The sequence below is a fragment of the Nicotiana sylvestris genome, chromosome 10, assembly GCF_000393655.2.
Source record: "Nicotiana sylvestris chromosome 10, ASM39365v2, whole genome shotgun sequence".
Lineage (NCBI taxonomy): Eukaryota > Viridiplantae > Streptophyta > Magnoliopsida > Solanales > Solanaceae > Nicotiana > Nicotiana sylvestris.
The window spans coordinates 122,642,612-122,651,054 of NC_091066.1; the positions used below are offsets into that span (position 1 = coordinate 122,642,612).

The following is an 8,443-nucleotide window of genomic DNA, read 5'->3' on the forward strand; positions in this document are numbered from 1 at the left end:
AGGGGCCCTAACGCACCATTACTCGTTAGGTGGCGACTCTTCAAAGACCCAATTCCCAAAAGTAAATGAGTTATCATACCCCATGGAATGTCAAAATCCAGACCTCTCTCCGCGAGGAGGGAAAAAAGGGGGCGCGACAATACAAATATGGGATGACATTGAAAATACAGTTTTAGCTTTCTAAAGGCGCTTATTAATGCAAGTGCCAATTTCTCTAAGTGTGGATATCTAGTTTCTTCTTCTCCTAGAGTTCGACTTACATAATAAACAGGGAATTGTTTACCTTGCTCTTCTCGAACCAAGACACCACTTACCTCCAAGACTGCTAAGTACAAGTAGAGTTTTTCATCTGCTTTTGAAGTATGAAGCAATGGTGACTCGAGAGGTATCACTTAAATTCTTCTAATTCATGTTGGCATTCCGGGGTCCAGGTGAAATCGTTCTTCTTTTGAGTAGAGAGAAGAATCTATGACTCCGATCCGACGATCTCGATATGAATTGGACTAGAGCAGCTATTCGCCATGTCAGCCTTTGCACGACTTTAACGTTGTCCACGATAGTGATGTCTTCGATGGCCTTGATTTTATCGGGGTTGATCTCGATTCCCCGATTTGACACCATGAAGCCAAGGAACTTGCTCGAACCGACTCCGAAAGCACATTTTTTAGGGTTGAGCTTCATGTTGTATTTTCTTAGTATCTCAAATATTTCCTGCAAATGTGTCAAATTGTCCTCTACATGCAGGTATTTAACTAGCATGTCATCAATATATACTTCCATTGTCTTACCTATCTGTTCTTCGAACATTTTATTTACTAGGCGTTGGTAGGTAGCTCCTTCATTTTTTAGTCCGAAGGGAATTACATTATAACAAGACGTTCCATACTTGGTGATAAATGAAGTCTTTTCTTGGTCTTCCGATTTCATTTGAATTTGATTGTACTTGGAATAGGCATTGAGAAAACTAAGGATCTCATGGCCGGTCGTGGCGTCGATCATGTGATCGATGTTAGGTAGTGAAAAGAATCTTTTGGACATGCCTTGTTTAAATCCTTATGATCTACACATATCCTAAGTTTGTTACCTTTTTTAGGAACTACGACTACATCGGCTAACCATTCGGGATATTTCACTTCCCGAATGGACCTTATTTTGAAAGGTTTAGTTACCTCGTACTTTATGAATGTGTGTTTTGCCTCGGACAGTAGCCTTCTCTTTTGCTTTACTAGCCTGAACTTCGGGTCCAAACTCAGTCGATGAGTGGTTGTCTCCGATGGAATTCCTGTCATGTCAAGGTGGGACCAAGAAAAACAATCCATATTTTTAATAAGGAATTTGATGAGTTTTTGCCTGAGCTCGGGAGTTAACCTCGTGCCCAGGTATACCTTTCAATCGGGTAGGTGCTCGATCAGTATGACTTATTCCAGCTCTTCGATCGTTGACTTTGTGGCATCGGAGTCATCGAGAATTATGAAGGTTCGATGTGTCATGAAATTATAATCATCGATAATTTCCTGTTGTTCCGATCTGGTCAAAGCCAGCGACTGTGGTTGCTATTTGACCGTCTATTCTGGTCCCTTTGTTAATGTTAGGGTTTACACGAGTATCACTTCATCGATTACAAACATCTCTTTGGCTGCTGGTTGCTCGCTGTACACTGTTTTGACTCCTTCTGGTGTTGGAAATTTCAAGACTTGATGCAGCGTTGAAGGTACTGCCCTTATATTATGGATCCAAGGTCTTCCGAGCAGTGCATTATACCTTATAGCTCCTTCAATCACGTGGAACTTCGATTCTTGGATAGTCCCGGCCATGTTTACTGGCAACATAATTTCCCCTTTGGTGGTTTCACTTGCCATCTTAAAATCGTTGATCACTCGAGCTTCAAGAACGATCTGATCCTGAAAGCCGAGTTGCGCCACGACCCTCGATCGAATAATATTCGCCGAGCTACCTGGATCAACCAACACACGTTTAATTTGAATTTTATTAATAAGGATAGAAACTACAAGTGCATCATTGTGAGGCTGTTCAATCCCTTCTGCATCTTCGTCGTTGAAGGATAAGGTGTCTTTTGTTAAGTAGTCCCGGGTACGTTTCTCCCTTGTAATAGTGACTTTGGTACGTTTAAATGTTAGACCCTGAGAGATATCAACCCCACCGATGATCATATGAATCACATGTTGCGGTTCCTCCTGTTTGCATCCCTGTCTCTGAAGTGATTTTTTGTTCGGTCGCTCAAGAACTCTCAAAGATGACCTTTGTTGAATAAATGAGCTACCTCCTCCCTTAGTTGTCTGCAGTCTTCGGTTTTGTGCCCATGGGTTCCATGGTACTTGCATGTTTGATTCGGATTCCTTTGAGTTGGATCGGTCTGTAAGGGTCGGGGCCACCTAGTATCCTTGATTCATCCAATGGCTGACACAATGCCTGAAGCATCGATGCTGAAGTTGTACTCCGATAACCGTGGCATTTCCTTAGGCTCGACATGTTTATCGAAGCCACTCTTACTCATAAGCCCTCGAAAATTTTGACCTCGATCATTGCAAACGGGATTACGTTCTAATTCATTGTTCCTTCGATCTGCATTGTAAGGTCGGTATCGATCTCTGTTTGATCGGGGCTCCCTATCGATATCTCTTTGAATCCTACCTTCCAATCTATTTGGATAAACGAAACCGGACGGGGCTCCTAACTGATCATCCTCAACTCTAATTTTGGATTGGTACCGATTATGCATATCGGTCGAGGTTACCGCTGGATACTCAATCAAATTCTGCTTCAGTTGACGTGATGCTACCTAACTTCACCCGTTCAGAGCCTGAGTAAAGGCTTGGACAGCCCAATCATAGGTAACCAAGGGTAGGACCATGCGTTCCATCTGAAATCGAGATACAAATTCCCTTAGCATTTCATTATCCTTTTGTCTCACTTTGAAGAGGTCCAACTTCCTGGTCGCAACCTTTATTGCTCCGGCGTGTGCCTTTATGAATGAATCATCGAGCATGGCGAAAGAGTCGATGGAATTGGGCGGCAATTTGTGTTACCATATCATTTCCCCCTTCGACAAAGTTTCTCCAAATATTTTCAGCAAAACGGATTCAATCTCATCATCTTCTAAGTCATTTCCCTTTTATTTCGCATGTGTACGAAATTATGTGTTCATTAGGATCAGTGGTCCCTTTGTACTTGGGGATGTCCGGCATACGGATCTTCTTAGGAATGGGCTTCGGAACTGCACTTTGAGGGAAATGCTTTTGCACGAATTTCTTCGAATCCAAACCCTTTTGGATTGGGGGTGCCCTCGGTATTTGGTTCAACTCGTGAGCTGTATGTCTCTACTTTTTGTCATTAACCTCGATTTTCTTTTCACCTGATTCTATCCGTTTCGTGAGCTCCTCGAGCATCTTCATAATGGTGGGATCAGTCCCAGATCCATTATCGTTCAATTTCTCCTATACTGGTTCGACCCTATGAAAAACTTTCTTCGATGTATCGAGTTCGATTCTACTTGATTCCCGATTCTAGAGTTGTACTATTACAGCCTGCTGAGTTTGTAGCATATCAAATATCATTTGAAGGCTAATTCCGCCTTCTTCACCATTTTGTGTGTTCCGATCAGCTGCTCGAGTGTCTCTACGGATGTTGTTTTCGAGGTCGGCGCCTAATCTCCATGAATGGCGACATGAGAACTGACATCAACCGGGTCCATGGCCTGTGGTGCATCGGGATTGATTGGAGGTGCTCCGTTTTTCGGGGCGACTACGTGCTCGTTTTCGCCATGAAGACCAAGGCCGGTGTTAGTGTGAGTGGGTACTGCTTGAGAGTTTGACATGTTGATTCCTGAAATCAAAAATACTCACAAGAACAAGCGTAAAAGCAGTGTTATGAAGGCTAAAATATTAAGCAATCACTATTATCCTTAACCCCACGGTGGGCACCAAACTGTTTACCCTAAAACTCGAGTAACAATTAAACTTATAATGTGGTTTTAAGGATACGTGATTTCGCTTAATACCAATTGGTTAATTTAGGGATAAGTGATGAAATTGATAAGAATGTAGAACAAACCAATGATCGGACAGTATCCTCGAGCTTGATAAACCCTCAAGAGTAATAAAGGAAGAACAGTTAAAGAATAATAATTAAAGAGCAATAAGCTGATGAGCAAAAGAAAGAAATATTATATTGCCTTGATCTATATGAATGTGAGAGGGTTTACAAATAATGGGGATCCCTCTTTATATACTAGTGGAATCCTAATTGAGGTACAATTCTAATTACAGTAAAAAAATCATATTAACATCTAATTAACTGCTGTAGATTGATCCGTTCCGAGATTCACGTCGTGATCTCCGATCGGTTACGGATATTTCGCCTTTCCCTTATTGTATTCCGCTCGAAACCGGTCATATCCGATCTCGATCATCGGGGATCTCGATCTCGACGGGTGTCTCGATCTCCAAACTAGGCACCTTGTCTCCGTATTCAGGTCTGATCCTTTACGAGGCTGACCCTCGATTCAGTCCTCTGATCTGGAAATAATGACTTGCCCGATTTTACCCATATACAATTTTATTTTTTGTAATTATCAATGTGTATTTTCAATTTAAACAAATTGGATTCGAGTGCAAAAGCAAAACGATAAAGAGTAGTATATTTCCCAAAAAAGAAGTTAAAGGGCAGTATATTACCCATCAAACTTTACTCTTTTGTTGAATTGTACTTACTGTAAAAGACTGAGCCTTTTGACAAAACAACAGCAAAAAATCCCAAGTCCAAGAGCTTAAATTTGTGCAACCCAAATGGAAACTGAGGGAGATGAAGCCTCTCATCAACACTGAAAATGGAGCAAACTCACAAACCACAGTCAATTACCATCCACCTCAAGCAAAGGTTCAGTTTTGCCCGAAGAACTCATCATAGGAATTCTTGTAAGGGTTCAAGTGAATTGCCTTTTACAGTTTAAGTGTGTCTCAAAAGATTGGTTTGGTTTAATATCTAGTCCTGAATTTGTGAAGACCCATGTTAGTTTTTCTGCTAAGGATTACACCCGCCATATATCTATGATGAAATTTGAGAACATTCGTCACAATCTTAAATATTATTCTGTTAAGTCTTTATTTTATGAGCCTGTTACTGAGGCATTACACTTGGATTATCCCATGAATCTGTTCTTGTTTGGGTTCTGTTAATGGTTTGATTTGTCTTTCGAATGGGTTTGAGGGTTTGGTTATGTGGAATCCATATTAGAAAGTTCAAGCAAGTGCCTCACTTTATGCCTACACAGACTTATGAGTACTGTTCCATGTATAGTTTTTGATATGATGAAGTTCCTAATGATTATAAGGTAGTAGATATTTTTAGTAACATCAATAATGGCTGTGTCGAGTCCAAAATATATAGTTTAAAGAGTGATTCTTGGGGAGGAGTTGATGATTTTCAATGCGGAGTGCTATACTGTGGTTGGGCCTAAGTTCGTGAACAAGAAGCTTCATTGGGCGACTACTGGTGGTGATGGTTGGAGCATCATGTCGATTGATTTGGTTGATGAGAAATAGGGAAAAGTGGAGCAGCCCCGCTATGGAGAATGAAATTTTTGTTTGAAGCTTGGAGTGTTGGGAAATAATCTCTCTGTGCTCTGTAATTCTCGGTGAACTCACTCTGATGTGTGGGTTATTAAGGGGTATGGGGTTAAAGAGTCTTAGACAAAACTTTATACTATCAACTATCCTAATGATCCTGAGAACTACGAGCTTTCTCCACCACTTTGTATGTCAAATAAAGGTGAAAGTTTGCTTGTGTTTGAATCAACTTTAGCGATATACAATCCAGAAGAGGACTCAATCAGTTATCTGGAGGTTACTAACATTGATGGCAGTATTGAGGCGGATATCAACATTGAAAGAATAGTTTGTCCAATTTTACAAACGAACATTTAAGGCTGCTAGAACTCAGGTGAATGACAGTCGTGTAGCTAACAACTTGTAAGTGTTCCTCTTCATTCATTTTTTGCATGTTTTAAAATTCTGCTTCCTTTTCACATATTGAACAAGACTTTGCATATTTAAGGACCAGCTTTACACCACATGTACTTAGATATCTTGGCGGTCCGTTTTGTTTTAGTATATTTCCAAGGAACAATAACATTGTGCAAGAACTTCTTTGTATCTTGTGTTTGGTGGCTTCTGCATTCTAACTTCTAATTCAAGACATTGGACATTCTTTCTCCTTTCAAGCAGTGGTTTGAGGGCACATGATATATTATAAAGTTTGGATGTTTTTCCTTGCTGCTAATAGCTTACTGTTATTTTTTAAGTCAATCAAAAGGCGAAATCTTCTTTCACTTTAGTGATACCATTGACTTGGGAGAAGTGAGTTGAAGCATGAAAATTTTTTAGGAAGTGTTTATCTGCTAATAATTTTTAGTGTATCAGGCTCTTCTCCACTAATCATTCTCTCCATTTAGCAAGCTTTGCTGTATGACCGTGGAAGTTAGTGCAGAAGGTCAAAATTCCAACTTAAGTTGCTCGTTTCCGGTTGATGACTTTTAAAGGGGAATGTCTTACATATGAGAACCTTATCAAAAGGGGGTTCTCTCTTAGTAGCAGATGCTATATGTGTCTACAACAATCATAAAGCTCCTCCCTTTTGTTTTTGCACTGTACAGTCGCAGCAGATTTATGGAGTATGTTCCTCTGTCTTTTTGGAGTGCATTGGATCATGCCCCTTAGCATCTAGGTTTAAGGAGTATCCTTGCATGAAATTACGCACTCTCAAATTCTCAATCTTTTTGTGATTTAATCAAATGCACTCAACTCGCGAGCAAACTAGAGGATTTGCATGAAAACTTCTAGTGGTTATGTGTCAATGAGAAATGTACCTTTGACCTGGCAAATACGTTGATGTGCGCTTACTGATCCAAACCAACCTTTAGTGGTTTAAATTTGTATTTACCTCAGAAACTGCCTTCTCAATGAGAACAGCAACTTAATACTCGCATATTGTCAATGATTGCAGGTTGCTGTGGAATCATGCATGTGTACAGGGAAACAAACTAACTAATTGTTGTTTTGGCAATATTTTGGGCAACTCCACTACTACTACTACTACCACCACTATAACTAACTGTATTAGATGCGGTATATTTGCTATACTATTATTACTAGTGTTATACACAAATGTCTGTACTTGCTGTAATAGGTGACCATGAGGGGGCTAGTATGTTATAACACACCTCCAAAATTTTGTTTTTGATTTCTTCAGTGAGAACTCTTAAGGTACCATGTTTTGTAGAAGAGTCGTGGTTTGTAAAATCTATTATGCTACTTAGTTATATATAGTAGTACTATCTGCTTAAGCCAAACCAGAAAAAGGAGGAAGAAAAGCTCATACATTCAAGGACAAGGTGAAAACTTCTCTATATGCACAGGATCATATATGGTTATTATGTATCCACATTGAATACACTAAGCTCTTGAGTTTTGTAAAGATTCTACCTGCTGTATAAAATTCAGCTAACTGTATAGAAAGAAAACTTTTCTAATTAAGACAAAGCATGAAACTTCTATGCTCTACAAAATCTGAAGTTTCATATAATACATCTCAAATAAATTACTTATAAAACTTGTAGTTAAGAACCAACGTATTTGATGTTTGGCTATAATTCTTTATTTTTAGTGCATTGTTTAACTTACATTTTGGTGTTTAATGTTAATATATGCGGCATTTGAGCTTAATGAAATCCTACTCGGCTTTGGACTTGGAGACTCCGGCCCTAGCCTATAAATTATACTATATTATAAGCATGAAGATCAAAAGTTGAATGTGAAAGACTAAAATAAACCTTATAAACTTAAGTGAGTATGATACCCTTCAAAAAATTATACCTTCATAAATAAGTATAAAACATTTTGGTTCCCTCAACCTTTTGCAATTAATATATCAAAGTTCTTGTATAATTTTGCATAACTATGAAAAAACATTCTTTTTGTTATGTTTTTGTTATTGTCAGTCGCTTCTTACTTAATTGTTCACAAAAAATTTGACAAACATTTAATTCTTCCATTCTTTAAAAAAAAATATATCATGTACAAATAAGTATTAGTTTCTCTTTTTAGTTGTTGCACGGATCATTTCGCAGAAACATAAAAATGGAACGACTTTAAGAACAATATCTACAAAGAAATATTAGGTGAAATATACGGTCATATTATATGTTTATAACTCATAACAACTAATTAAATTTATGTAATTATAAAACACATTTGTCTAACTAAATATAATTATTGATCTTCGCAAAGCTATTGATCATGCCCAACTCTAGTCCTAAAAAGGATAAGCGGTCACTGCAAATATAATTTGGTCTAAAAGTCCAGAGTCGAATCCCACAGAGAACTAAGGTTTAGCTACCAGTGTTCACTATCACCAAGAAGCCAAGTTT

At 38.7% G+C, this 8,443-nt stretch overlaps 1 long non-coding RNA gene across 1 annotated transcript; it reads left to right on the forward strand.

Annotated features, from left to right (window-relative positions):
• The first annotated feature begins 4,717 nt into the window (after positions 1-4,717).
• Positions 4,718-7,314, forward strand: LOC104227746 (uncharacterized). The gene is made up of 2 exons (XR_711180.2): positions 4,718-5,987; positions 7,021-7,314. It is a non-coding gene; the product is annotated as an uncharacterized lncRNA (long non-coding RNA).
• Positions 7,315-8,443: the final 1,129 nt, after the last annotated feature.